Genomic DNA, 15609 nt, shown 5'->3' on the forward strand with positions numbered 1-15609 from the left:
TATAAGTGGAAATATCCAAATAATTAGCTGACTACTGAACCCTCCAGATGTTGCTGGGATACAAGTCCCACCAGCCTTATCTAGCATAGGTAGTTCACATGAATGTGTCATTTTGTATTTAATAATAATAATATTTATTACTTATACCCCGCTCTTCAGCCAAAAGGTTATCAGAGCGGCTTACAAATTGTTAATTGGACATTTCGCTGCCCTCAGGCTTACAATCTAAAGAGACAAGACACAAAAGGAGAAAGGAATGGGGTGGGGAAGGGGAAAAGTCCAGCAGCTCTTCTCTCCCTCTGATGCCTGGACCAGGGCCGATGGACTGGAGGGAGGGCCCTTCTTCTTACTCTGATTAGGCCCAATTAGGGAAGGTGTTGGGCCTACCTCTTCTCTCCCTCAGAAGCCAGGATGGAGTCAGATGCCTTCTGGGAAGGGCTCAGTTCTTTAGGGGAGGCCTGTTGGCATTGGGCCTACCTCCTCTCTCCCTCAGAAGCCAGGATGTATTACAACTTCAGTAGGGTAATCCTTAATTTTAGTGATGCAAACACTGCTCTGCAAACATTTCTGACACCTTCATTAGTCCAAGCAGTTGGGATATATTTATATATAAACATACTAGTTCAGCCAGCTCTTCGTGTGTGTGTGTGTGTGTGTGTGTGTGTGTGAGAGAGAGAGAGAGAGAGAGAGAGAGAGAGAGATCATCCATGGCTTGAAAATATAATCATCTATCTATCTATTCAAAAATGCAAACATTGATTTTGCCACTATATAATAAGGGACATCATTTTACTACACCATTGTATGTAATGGGATTTGAGCATCCATGAATTTTGGTGTCCATGGTAGTGGGGTTCCTGGAAACAAACCCCAGAAGACACCAAGGAGTCCACTCTGTGTGTGTGTGTGTGTGTGTGTGTGTGTCAGTATGTACACACTCATATCATATACCAAGACTGTACCACTCTGAAGGCATTCAATTGTTTTTAAAGCCCATAGTTTAAAAAACTCAACAAGTATCATTTGGCTTTGGCATTTGTCATATGTTCACTATAACAAATGTGGGTGGTGGCATAGTGTGCTGCAGAGTGGAAGGAGAACTGCCAAGAATCTTACTAGCAAGTGAAATGTGATGCTTTTCATGGTAATCCATTATGACTCACTTATGCCTGAGTCATCAGTTCAAATAGAATTATTGAAATTACAGTATGTGTCTACTCTCAGTGCCTGGAATGATTCCCTCTTTCTAATAGTTTCTCATCATATTCACTACTTCTGCTAATATTAGTCTCCTGTATATCCATTACATTTCTTCATATATTGGCTTAATATTAATGATTGTTACAGTGGCAAACAGTAGTTTCCTGAATCTGTTTTGGGTTTCAGTCCAGACTTTAACTAGTTATGGAAGGTGTTAAACCTTATCTCATTTGATTGCATCTTTAAGCCCTGAACTAAAACCTGGAACATATTCACTGTACCATAGGCTCATTATACTTAGTATGTTGAAAATCATCCACAATGCCCATTAAAGCTCCATTGGCAGTGTGGTTACTCTCAAGATCTAGAACTACCTGAGCACCATACTTCCTGGACATGGGGGACAAACTAATGTGCAAGTGCATGGAGGAGTATGTCTATCATTGTAAATACCAAGGGGAATGCTAGAGATTTTCTTATATTTTCTCGTGGCACAGGAGAAGAAGACCACCAGTGTGTGGGGAGAGAAAGAATATGTGTGTCTCTGTGTGTGTGAGGGAAAGATTGCCAGGACTTACAGGATTTCTAATTCATGCAAAGCTGGATACTTCTATTAGCAACTCTATAATGCAGGGATGGGGAAATTTTGTTCTCATGGATGTGAGTTTGCTGTGGTTATAGTCTGAAACATAGTCACATTCTGGCAGGGTGACCAAATGCCCTAACCGCAAAGGAGGACAAGGCAGTGTGAAATGTAGGAAATTCAAGAAAAATGTAGGACATTACAAAATAAACGCTGCCAAAACTAATATACATATAAATTCATGCTCCTTAGTCATGCTAGAAATGGAAGGCATTTTGGAATTCCCCCTGGAGAGAAGGTTGAAATGTATGACATTAGGCATGCTAGAAATGTCCTGGAAAAGAAGGACATCTGTTCACCCTGCATTCTGGAAACCTTGGAACATAGCTCAGTTGTGATGTTCTAGTTCTAATTTACAACATCGCAACTATTAGGATGCCTACAACCTCAGAATGTTTCCCTACACATTCAGGAAGGGAGGAGGAAATTTTGGCAATTCAACCCCACAGCTGTTTTAGGCCCAAAAGAGGGGTTCTTCTGTTTTGTAAAAATTGTCTCTTTTGGTCCTAAAACAGCCTGGGGCTATACCAAAAACATGGCAAAATTGTCCAACTGGTCTCAGCTAATGGGGGAATTAAAAAAAAAATTGGAGGTGGGGGAGAGCCAACAAAGGCTTTAAGACCACAGTTTCCAATCTGTGCTCCAAGGAGCTTTTAGGGCTCTGCATGCACTTCCCCAAAATTGAATGAAATTAATGAAGAAGAATATATTCTTCTATATACTCTCAAACACCATTAACTTGTAAGACATAGGGTAGGCCTCTTAGGGGCTCTGCCATAGAAATAAGGGCTCTGTGAGTCAAAAAGGTTGGGTAGCCTTGCCTTAAGGTGATATGCAATCTATGGGCTACACTTTCCCCACACCTGGATTACTTTGAGAAGATTGCAGGCTCATTTTCTCTCCAACTAGGTTCAAATAAACTGCAGTCTGAAATCCCAAACAGTGGTTGCCAATTGCCATTGGGCTTCCCAGAATTAAAACTAGATGCAACTCCCACTCCTGTACCTTTAATATTGTTTAGAAGAGGAAATTTCACCAAGTGTTGCTTATTAGCTGGTTGTGAGACAGGCAACATCTGCTGAAATTCCCTCTTGTACACAACCACCAAAAGTCTCAACTTTTCATTCTGGCAACCTAGACAACAGGCAGCTAAATGGGGGCACAGATCAGACTCAAAGTAAGGAACTGTCTTATGTTTCTGTTTATATCACAAGTATGCATCCTCTGACTGTTCTGGAGCTGTTCCACAGTATATGGGATAAGCATATAATGAATATATATCATGCGCACAAAGCTCCTGTATTACCATAGGGTTCATTTTACAGGCATTAGCAAAGTACAGGGTAGCATCAACTGCACCTGCATTTTGAGTATCTGTTGCCAATAAATAAATCTAATGTGACACTGCAGGCAGACCAAAAGCTAGACTTTATAGTGTTATGCATAATGATCCCGAGTTACTCTAGGGACATATTAAGCTGAATGCTTTATATTTAATTAGATTTATTTTTGTACATTATTGTTCATGTATTTACGAACCTTCATTTTTATTACAGTAATAGTTTGCAATATGGTTCATCCGCATATTTTAAATGGCAACATTCAGCAGCTTGAAATGTCAGTCACTAACATGCAAGCTTTTATTATGGATGCATCATTTTAGTCTTCTTGGCTTCTAGGCTGGTTTCTAATGAATTATCATTTCTTGGCCACTTGCAGCCTATCTTTAAGATGGCTGTTGGAGTTAAACAGCCTGAAATGCCAGCTCATGCACACAGGAGCACTCTCTAGAGACAACAGAGATGAATGACTAAAGCCAGTGCTGGAGATATGTGGTTTGCTTTGCTTCTCAAGCAATGTATTCCATGCAAAGAATATTTTACTAGTGCTCCTTAACTAAAATTGATCGCTGCTAGGCATCTGGGTAGAGTAGAATGCCAGGTGTTCTAGCTTTTGCTAAATTACTAAATTCATGCCAGAGTGAAGCTATTTCATACTTCTTAGTTTAATCACTTGCTACAGACCATTTGACTCAGCTCCAGTAGGACTTACCACATACTTGGTCCATCCAGATTTCATAAGATGAGCCAAGATGAGTTGACAGGACACCTGAGACCACATGTGACAGCATTCAAATGACTGATTCCCACTTACCTGTTTCTAGTAACCATATACTAGTAACCATATATAATTTAACCAGAACCCATAGGATACATGATATATATGTGTGTGTGTGAAAATATGCAGCAAGTTGCTGTAAGAATGGAAGGAGTTTGTAAACGAAAGAGTGAACGGCGCCAGAAGCACCACTGGAAATTCCTTGAATAGCCTTGCCAAAGTTGTTATTTGTTAAATAAAATGCAAGTGATATGATTCCATGGGAATAATTTTCTTTAAATCTTCTGTATGAATTGGAAATAGCTGGAAATGAGGGACAAGGAATTTAGACCTATGTTAGAGTGCTTATATTCCATCCCCACTTATATCAACCTGTATGTTTGCAAATGAATTTAAATATTACAAAACTGCATAAGCTCCCAGCAGTTTCCTTCCAAATAAAATTATGCATTTGTAAGTGCTGGAAAGCTGGAATTTCTCACCATTTGGAGAAATAGACAGGGGATAACATTATGGAAGACTCAATCAAGGAGTCATGGCCCTGAGTTTGTAAGACATGAGCAGGGATGTTGATAAGAGGGCGACTTGGAGGTCTCTCACTCATAGGGTCACAATAAGTCAAAGTCAACTTGATAGTAATTAACATCAGCAACTATGACATGCTGGGCTTTATATGTAATTTTATCACACTGTCTTCTGCTGTAAACTGCTGGATTGAGACTCCTCCTTAGTCAGAGAGGACAAGAAGGAGAAAGGCGTGTGGGAAGGAATAGGGTGAAAACACATAATGCTTTCTTGACATGACAATTCTCTTTATCGAGGAGCATGCAGGACTATGGAAAATTCTATAGTACCATTTATGATATTCACCACAGCAACACTAATAATATAACTTCACCGTGCAGTGGCATATTCAGTTGAACTTGCTTTACTTAATGTTTCAGGTGACTGTGTATAAGTTACTTTATCAAAAAAAAAAAAAAAAGGGGGGGGGGAGGTCACCCTGACACAACTGTGGGATACTAGACTCTGAAGCTGGTGTGTATCTGTGAAATATCTACTGACTTGATAATACAGGACAATGAAAAATAACATTTGATGCAGAGAGAATATAGCCAGTCATTATTGTACAAATGCCTTAGGCAATAACAGCAGACTGCTTCTTCTAAATATTTACATGTTTGGTATGATACCAAGTAAGATCTCTGGCTAGCAGCAACTGGTTTCTTCATAGTAAGCCCAGTAGGCATTATTGCTTAATACTTGATGGACATGGGTTGATAATGCCAAACTGGAATTCAAAGAGAAAGTGAGAGAGATTCCTGTGGAGCTAGGCAGGCAGGAGGACATTCCTGAAGCTGGCTAGCTAGGAAGCTTTGTTGATTCTTCAGGAAAGGTACTGAGAAGAGCATATATGAGTATGGAGCTGGAGACACTGTCATGACACATGAAGATTGGTCAAAAGCTGAATCATAGAAACTGTCATTGGTTGCAAATGTTGCTCAGTTTAAAATAGAAAATTCTGCAGAAGTTAGTTGCATACATGAAAACATGACACACACTTGTCTTTCATTTAAGCAATATGGCTTGTTGCCAAAAAAACTAATAGGCAAAATATATGGCTTCCTTATTAAAGATATGAGAAGAAAGAACTGGGAGGTTTTTTAGACTGGCACCACAAGTCTTAAGTAGACAAACATCTGTAAAAAGTTGAGCCAGGGTTCAAAAATGCATACAGAGCTCAGCAGGTGCTGATTGTTCATAAACAGGTTAGGAGTCCAGTTAAGCACCCGGATGCATACATTAATCCTGCCAACACATGCCTATCTTATCTTATAGGAACATATATCACACACTTATTTTTCTTACAAAGACTTGAAAATGGGTTGGGGGAGACATGAAAGTATGGGGACAGTAGACGCTGAAGTCTGCAAATAACATGCATGTGTTTGGGCTTGGAAGTCTGCAAAAGTCAAGCATGTGTCAAGTGACAACCTTATGGAAAACTGCAATCAGAGGTACAAGATCCTTGAGCACTAGAAACTTGGAGAAGAAAATGGTTACATTTCTTAATAATAATAAAGTATTTATATCCCGCCTCTTCCTTTTTGGAGATCAAGGCGGGTAACAACAGAGGTTAATACAATACAAAATAATCAAACAATACAAACCCCCGAATCCCCCCAACCCTCACCCTCCCTCCCTGGATGAAATTGCCACAATAAAACCATATATAAATATAGATCACAATAACCATAACCTTTCCAACGTCTGCCAGAGAGCTTCTCAGTGGCTCTGGCTTCAGTATATAAATGATGGGGAGGAGAAAGCTAGCTTGGGAAAGGAATTCCAGTGTGAGAAGGATCTTGGGGATTATTTAGACAGTGGGCAGAGTGAAAGATATGGGCAGGACTAAGAAAAAGTGTGTGGGATTAGCTTTAATTCTTATCAACTGGGATTTTTTCCTCACCAGGCATAATAAAAAAAATAAAACTTTTATTTATATCCCGCTTTTTGTTAAAACAATCAAAGCAGCATACAACATTAAAATGATACAACAATATATACAATCTCCCCTTTCTTTAAAAAAGGATTAAACAGTTCTAACAATTAAGATTACAAACAATAAAATCTAAAAACAATAATGCAATAATGGTGGGCAGAATGGTCACATATATATGTCCATGGGGGGATCTTTATATGGATCTTTACATGGCCAGGTGCTATTCTGGGAAGGCCTGCTGGAAGAGATCCATCTTGACAGCTTTCTTAAAGCTGTTTTGTAATTTGACGGATCCCATCTGGCAGGCCATTCCATAAGGTGGGAGCATATAAGGTCTGGGCATATAAAGTCTGGACATATATATCTTGTAATCCTGAGGGCCTGTCAAATTAACAATCTGTAAACTGCTCTGAGAGCCTTTGTAGCTTTGTAGTCTTCACTGAACTAGAAAACCTTTTCTTTATAACAGAAATTTTGGGTTGTAGTACTATGGAGTAGGAAGAAAGAGAGTGACAAAAGATTTTTTTTTCATTTCATTTATTACGGCACACAGCCAGCACAAAAAAAGAGCTTTTGCAAATGCTGCTTTTTAAAAATAGTATTTGAGATTTTTTTAAAACTTCACTGAGTAATACAAAGGTAAAGGTTTCCCCTTTGATGATTGTCTAGTTGTGTCAAACTGTAGGGAGTGGTGCTTCATTATTAAGCTGATGGAGCCATCATTCTCAAAGATGACTCTGTGGTCATGTGGCCAGCATGACTAAATGCCAAGGCACATGAAACACAGTTACCTTCCCACCAAAGTGGTACTACTTATCAACCTGCACTTTTACATGTTTTCTAACTGCTAGGTTGGCAGAAGCTGGGACTAATGGTGGGAGCTCACTCCATCACGTGGCACTTGGCTCTGAAACAACTGACCTGCTGACCTTGTGGTCACCAGAGTCAGCGTCTTAACCATTAAGCTACCTGCATGATATACAATAATGGAATTAGAAATGAAGTGATTTTTAATCTAGTTGAACCAGATTGTGTACAAAATGTAAAACAGACACAGAAACTTGTAGCCTAAAGGATTCCAAAAGGACTACCGAAACATACGGTTGGATCTTTTCTTTTTAAAAAAATTATTTTAATTAAAACACAAATACATAACTACACCACAACAAACACACCACTATCAAATTAACGAACATAACTAAACATACTAAACATATAGAATCATAGAATCACAGTGTTGGAAGAGACCACAAGGGCCATCCAGTCCAACTTGCCATGCAGGAACTCTCAATCAAAGCATCCTTGACAGATGGCCATCCAGCCTCTGCTTAAAGACCTCCAAGGTGGTAGGTAATAGTGAGTTTCAGTGTTGCTAAGAAGTAAAACTCTACCGATCTTGAAGCGTAACTCCAATTTCAGGATAGCCAGGTTGAAAGTGGCTCAGTAGCTGCATGCGGAACATGGGATGACCAACTACTGAGATGCCAACTTGAAATCAAGGTTCTGCTTGGTTTCAGACTAGACTGATTTGCTTCTGTCTGGGCACATGTATTTATACCCAGAAATGGGTCCTAAGGGCAGGATTTCATGAGTTGATAAGCTTAAGTGATTTTCCCAGGAGAGAAGAATGGGGTGTGATATACAATAACGATTGAACAATTGGTATGAATGTTTTCAGATGAAAAGAGTTTCATTCCCAGAAGAAAATTGCCTTTGTCTGCAATATGCAAACATTCTCCTAGTCCAGCTCACTACCACCTTGAGAGATTCCACCGTAGCTGAGTCCCCTGGGCTTCTCCCATGTGAAACCATCTGGATCAACCTGGCATAGGTGGTTTTCCTGTGCTGGGGAGTCCTCATTTGGTCTACTTGCCTAAGATATCCCTTTTTTATATAGACCTGATATCAAAGGTCACTGAGAGCTGGATCTTAGGCTACACTTCTTTCCACCTCTGAGCATAAACATTTCCCCCAGCTGTAGTCATATAATGTAAAGCCTTTCCATATTTCTTCTCTAATTGTTTGTCCATCAGTCCAAGTAGAAGCAATTCAGGTTTTAATGGTATTTTTATTTTTAAAACATTGCTCAAAGTTGTGTGGCTCAAAATCAAGTAATTCTCTGCCTCAGTTGGATCTTTCCAAGTACCCTTGTTAATTCAAAGTCTAAGAAAATTTTTAAAATGTGATGATTCCTAGAAATTTATAAGGCATAAAGCCAAAATATCTTGCAATGGAGATCTCATTATTCTTCCCACTAACAAATTTTAACAAACATCTTCTGTATAAAGCTTTCTTGCTGTTGGTGTAATTGCGTGCCATAAATCACTTCTAATTCATGGTGACCCTAAGATAAACCTATCATGGGGTTTTCTTGACAAGATTTATTCAGAGTGGGTTTGTTCTTGCCTTCTTCTGAGGCTGAGAGAAAGTAAATTGCCCAAGATCACTGGGTGTATTTCCATGGCTGAATGGAGATTCAGATCTTAGTGTCCTATAGAACTAGTCCAGCAATCAAACCAATACACTACACCATACTGGTTCCCTGATAAAAAGGAATTCAAGTCTGGCATACCACTGACACCACCACGGCCAAAATCAAGTTAACACAAATAAGTAGACTTTTTGAAATATATTAATATGAATGACTGGGGTTAATATTCTCTGCAAGGAGTCTTTGGTGCAAACTAAGGTCACTTTCTCTCTCCTGTGGCTCTTTTGGTATTTTAAATACTTACATGATACTTCATATAAGTTTTAAAATAGTCTACTGCTCAAAAAAATGACAAATATAAACCCAGTTCACAAAGTGATTTCCACTCCCTTCAATTTTTTATATATTTTATTATTTTTATCTTAGAACATAGGGCTAATCGTTTTTCACAGGTTAGTGCTCATCCAATTTCATGGGGTTACTGGTTCACATCACAGATGGGGGAAAATGCAAGTATTGGTTATTTAATCTCTTCTAAAAATATAGACTTCGGCAGGACAAAGTAATGGTATTTGGCTTATCTCAAAAGGACAAATATAACTTGTGGGGACCAGTGGTGCATTTTAGGGTAAGAAGCACCAGGGTCTTGTGCAAAAGGCCAACCTCATTACAGTTCCTCTCTTCACTGGAGTTCTTCTAAATAAACAAGTTTTACAAAGCACTCATATTTTCCTTTCAGTAATTACAATGTATGCACCTATCAATGAATCGTTCCAAGTGATTATACAACTGTGAAGCCAAAGGCTTTCATGGCCAGCATCCATAGTTTTTTATAGGTATTTTTGGGATATGTGGCCGTGGTCTGGAAGAGTTTATTCCTGACATTTCACCTGCATCTGTGGCTGGCATCTTCAGAGAATACTGGCATGGAAGTGAGTGGGGTATATATACTGTGTGACCCTTGGTTGAGAGAAAATGATTTACGTGTTAGTCTGTGTGTTGGTCTATTGTTGAATAGGAAAGCCTTGGGGTGTCTATTTAATTAGTGATCCATTGTCTGCTGGGAAACCCCCTGACCCTGAGTGGTTTTCATTTGCACTTGCTGAGTCTTGATTTTGGTGTTTTTCAGGACTGGTAGCCAAACTTTCTTTGCTTTGTTTCCATGTAAAACTTTGCTATCACGGGGCTCAGAGGGCTTCCCATGACTACCCCTTCTCTCTGCTCATAGAATCCATTGTCCCACTGGAAGTAGCTTGTGGTGAAGCAATGTTTAAACAGGGCTGTAATGTCTTCTGGAAATTTTTTCCAGATGAATGCCGTAGTGTCCATTATGGGGACTTTGGTGAGCAGGGAGACCACATCAAAGCTGATTAGTATATCTCCAGGTTTGAGTTTGAAGTTGTTGATTAAACAATTCTGTGTTTGCTTTCAGAAAGATTCTGAAGAAAGGATATTCAGGGAAAGAGCTATTTTTGGTGGAAAAATTAGTATCCAATATTATAAAATCATAAACTGGGGGTGGGGGGGGGCAGAGAAAGATTTATGAAGATCATTTGAAGAATCTCTTCACTACTCCTTGTGTTGTGTTGATGTTCATGTCCTAAAGATGGGTAAATATTCTAATACTATCTTCTGACATGTTCCTGCTATTTTATAGCCTCATTTCTGAAGTGCAAAATACTCACTATATAGAAAGAGTACATTTGAGAGGTGGAGATCCTCAAGATGTCCAGAATGTGAGCCAAACAGGGCTTTAAAGTGAGATCTTTCAGTGAACCATCAAACCAAGACTAGGACACCTCCAGATGTTTTTGTACTCCATTTCCCATGACTCCAAGCAATCCTGGCCAATGTTTACAGTGATGGAAGGGGCAGTTCTTCAACAACCAGGGGATGAAGGCTTCCTAATCCTGGGATAAACAACAGTCGTTCAATGCAGCCCCTGCATCCTGTATTACATAAGAAATGAGCCATCACATTCTAGGCCATCTGCTCAAGATTAGTGAAATAATACTAAGGTTACAGAGTAACATGGGAAGAACTCTTGTACCAGTTCAGATGATTACTCCATCTATCCCAGTATTGCCATCACTGCCTAGCAGGGTTTTGGGGAGATGCCAGGGATTAAACCTATGACCTTCTTCTTACATTCACCATTCAGCTACTCTCCCTCAAACTGTTAGATAACTTATAGGGGGAAAGCCATTTAAAGCAGGAAACTGATTCTTACCTGAATTATTTAATAAATACCCCAAACGTTTACTGACATTATCAATGTAGACTCAGCAGTGTAAGTAGAAAGGCATAGTTTTGTTTTCTCTAATATTCACTATATTAAAAAGGTAATCACTATACATAAAACCCCAAAGGTAGGACCAACACAACATGAAGAATTTCTACAAATGAATATTAATGGAGCTTTGAGCTAATATGCCACAGTAGCTCCAAACCACTGTACAAATATGAACTAATTAATACAAAATGTCTCTTCTTACTCCCTTGCTATGTGATGACTTCTCATGGGATGAAACTAAAGCTAATGAAGCAAATCACTAATCTGTGAACTTTTCTCTCAAGTTTCTAGCTCTCTTTCCAATAGTACAGCCAAGTTGACTTTCCAGATAAATTTAGGTTATCTGAGAAAGAGGCCTGAGGTTCATTCAATGTATTCAAGCCTCCACTGTGATGTACAAATCTTACAAACAGTGAACAAAGGCGGTTTACAGACAGCCCTTTCGGGGCAGCCTGTTCCCGCCCCTTTCCCCGCTGGATCAGGGCCTCAGCTGCCACAGCGGCAGCCTCTGAGGCCCCAATCTGCTGCTTTCCAGGCCAGGGGGAAGTGGCAAAAGGCAGCTTCCCTGTGGCCTGGAAAGGAGTGTCCTTGGGGCTTCATGCTCCAAGGACACCCAACAGTGGCAGGGACGAAGAGGAAGGGCCCACTCAGTCCCTTTCTCATTTGTGTTGCTGGTGCAGCCATGTAAAGGCTGTGCCCAGTGACACAAACCTGGAAGGAGCTCCATTTCAGAGCTCCTTCTGGTGCCGCAGCAAGGGCGCCCCAGGTGCCCTCGCACAGCGCCTGGACGTCACTTCCACGCCGCTCCGTTTGGAGGCGGTGTGGTCGTGATGTAGAATGGACGCCACCATTTTGTACATACCAAATGCGTACTAGGGTTAGGGCGTCCAGAAAGGACACCCTTTCCTAACCCTAGTACGTACCTAGTACGTACTTTTTGCCCGTCTGGAACGGGCCTTAGTCACATTTCTCTGAAATCTCCATATATTGGGAAATGCACATCAGTTTTGTTGATTTTTCATTACTCTTTATTAAATACAATACTAACAGAAAACAAACATGCTCCTTGATAGATTGAAAACTGAGGAAGAGAAGAACTCAGGTAGATGTTAGAATCAAGCACTAATGAAAGCAGAGGCAGAAAGTCAACTAGGAGGCAAGGACTCTATACAGTGCTTCTAAGGCCCTTTTTGAAGTAGCTTTACAATGGAGTAATAGTAGAGCCTCTTACTTTAAAAAGTGGAGGGAGGGTTGGGGGTCCCCACCAACAGTGCCACTGTCTCTTTGAAATTGTGGGTAAATTATAAGATCAAAAGGAGGTCCTGGATGGTCAGATAGGAAGGCTGATTAGGACCATGTCATGAGGTGAGGTGAAAGGTATAGTCTCTGATTGTTTGTGATGGGACTCCCTTTGTCTCCATTTCCTGGGGTCTAAGGTGTTCACCAAATCCATTCCAGGTCTCACTCATGTCCTCAGGTCAGTATGACTCCTACACATGCATATTTTCCTAATTTCCACAGGTCATCATGGCCTTGGAACATGCACAATGATAGACATTAATTATAAAAACCCCTCTCCAGTGGGAAGAGTGTAGCATATGCTAGCAAGCTCCAGAAACATTATGAAGAGATTAAAATGGAAGACACCAGCCAAGCTACAGAGGTTCCAATACTGGGCAAAGGGACACTGAAGGGACAGACAGACCCATGTGGGTGTATTTAGCATTTGAGGTTGGTGCTAGGCATGGTGATGGGCCCTCGTGAGACCTCAGGAACCATTGATGTCAACTGGTGCTAGTACAAGCCAGGAGCCTAGTTTTCTGATATTAATGATCAGCAGGCTGAGACAGGGAATATATTAAAACTTGGTCTGTAAAATATACCACTGACATAATCTACAAAGATTATGTTAAGATTAAAAATATGATTAAGGAGAACATGCCAACTTTTGTTATGGAAGTCTGCAATTTTTATGATCCTATTGGAGCCTGTATCTCCTTGGAGATTTCTAAGCAGGGGCTGAGGCTTCATCTGGTTGGCTGGTTGTTATCTTTTCTTTTAGATATGACTGTCAAGATTGACAATTGATAAACTGACATGTTTAAGATAGCCAGCAACATTATTTGACTCTTATTTCAAGAGTCTAACTAGATTTCAGCAGAATAGCTGGCAATACATTCTGTAAGGGCACCTGGGAATGATTGGTGTTAATTGTAAGGGGGATGAACAGATTTGACGTATGTCGACAGTTATTTTATGTTACTTCTGCCTCCCATTTCAATTCCAATTTTAATTCTGTTTTACTTTCTATGGTAACTATTTTACAGATTACTGTTTAATTGTTAACTATTTTATTTTATCTGTTTATTAGTATATCCTTTAGCACATATTGTATATCTTTTAGATATATATAAGCTGTATACAAGTAGTGCATGTTCTGGTCCTGGTGCACGCTTAGGTTATGCATATGTATTTATATTGTATGGAGATTTATTGCACCTAGTGCACTATATTTACATTTTATATATAGCTGTGTGATACTTTTTTTTTATTATGTTAACTAGCATTTTGAAACAGCCCTTGGGCTACTCAATAAATTGTTGTTATGTAAGGGCACCTGCATCACTCTGCTGCAGCAAAACCACAGAGTTCTGTGGCACTCAGAGCCTAATCCATTTATTATAGGATACATTTTCAGAGACTAGATCCCACATTCTCAAATGCTGTTCATGGAAGAATACACAATTGGCAGAAGCTATAGTGCTTCCTTTGAAGTTTACTGATTCATCTGATAGTATTGGCTTTGCTCTGTAAAGCAATTTATTACCTATGCCCCTCCATGAGCCTAACCTTATTAAATACTGAGGTCTAATTACCTGGAAATACTACCATGCATGTCAAACTCTTTATTCTGGCACTTACGCCCAGTTTCATGAATTCTAGGAGAACTCAACAACTATTGACTCTGAAGGCATAACAATATATTTCTGCTTACTATTTATGTATTTCTTTCCCAGAGATGGCCAGAACATGGTAATATTTAATTATTTTATTTTCTTCTATTCTGTTTTGGTTAGACCTCACCTACAATCCCCCCTCTCCTGTATGCTTTTTAACATCTTTCTCTGATGAAGAAGCTAGTGAAACTTTGAATACTTGCAACATGTATTTATTTGCATTTGGTGTCAGGGATGATGGGAGTTGTAGCTCTTCACCTCTGGCTCTAACTCACCACCTTGTTATGCACCGGCACTGACCAGTTTTGGCCAGTAGTTAATGCTTTTCTCCAAAGCAGCAGAGTTTCAGAGAATAGGCTGAAGACCCTGACAAACTCTCCAAGCCTGCTCACTCTTCTTCCACAGAAGTCTTCACACTTCTCCAGGATCCTGCTGGCTCTTGTATCTTCACTCAAGACACCAGACAACTCAGTAGTCTTATATAAAAGATCTACTTTATTCTACTATATACAAATACTAATGCCCTCACAAATCACAATCTCTACAATCTCCAATCTACTCACAAAACTCCACAACTACCCACAAAATACATTGGCAATCATAGCAATTATTATAGCCATTGTCAAACACCACCCACTTAGTCACTTTCCACCCAGTGGGCATGTACATTCATTTTGATTGGTTCTCATAGTTCATCCCATACTTAAGGATTTCATCATCTCACCTTGTACACTTAATGATTCTCAGGTGTTTTCAATTGTACACTCTACATTTCTGTCCTTGGCATTTAGGACTGCTAAATTACATTAGCTTTTACACCTGTGTGGCTTCTTAATTGCTTTTGCTTAGTCATAGTGACTCTCACATACATGTTTTATTTCTTCAACTGTATATCCCATGTTGCATTTTCCTTAACATTTGGCTGGTCCAATAAAGGTATCACTTTTTGATGGATGAGTAGATTTTACTATCTTTACCCACATACAACTGAAGAAGGGCATACAGTTGAAGAAAAGAAACAAAATTCATAAGCATTGAAAACAAAACCATGTAGTCCAATCCCCTACCATGCAGAATACACAACTAAAGAACTCTGAAAAGATGGCCCTACAATCTTTATTTAAAGATCTCTAAAGAAGGAGAGGGCACCACTTTTCAAGACAGTCTATTCCACTGTCAAACTGCTCTTCCACCAGCAAGTTCTTCCTAATGTTTACATTGTCAGGGATGATGGGAGTTGTAGCTCTTCACCTCTGGCTCGAACTCACCACCTGTTACGCACCGGCACTGACCAGTTTTGGCCAGTGGTTAAAGCTTTGCTCTAAAGCAGCAGAGTTACAGAGAATAGGCTGAAGACCCTGACAAACTCTCCAAGCCTTCTCACTCTTGCTTCCACAGAAGTCTTCACACTTCTTCAGGATCCAGCTGGCTCTTGTATCTTCACTCAAGACACCAGACAACTCA

The sequence above is a fragment of the Sceloporus occidentalis genome, unplaced genomic scaffold (assembly GCF_023333645.1).
Source record: "Sceloporus occidentalis isolate IW3139 unplaced genomic scaffold, rSceOcc1.0.p SCAF_3, whole genome shotgun sequence".
Taxonomy (NCBI): domain Eukaryota; kingdom Metazoa; phylum Chordata; class Lepidosauria; order Squamata; family Phrynosomatidae; genus Sceloporus; species Sceloporus occidentalis.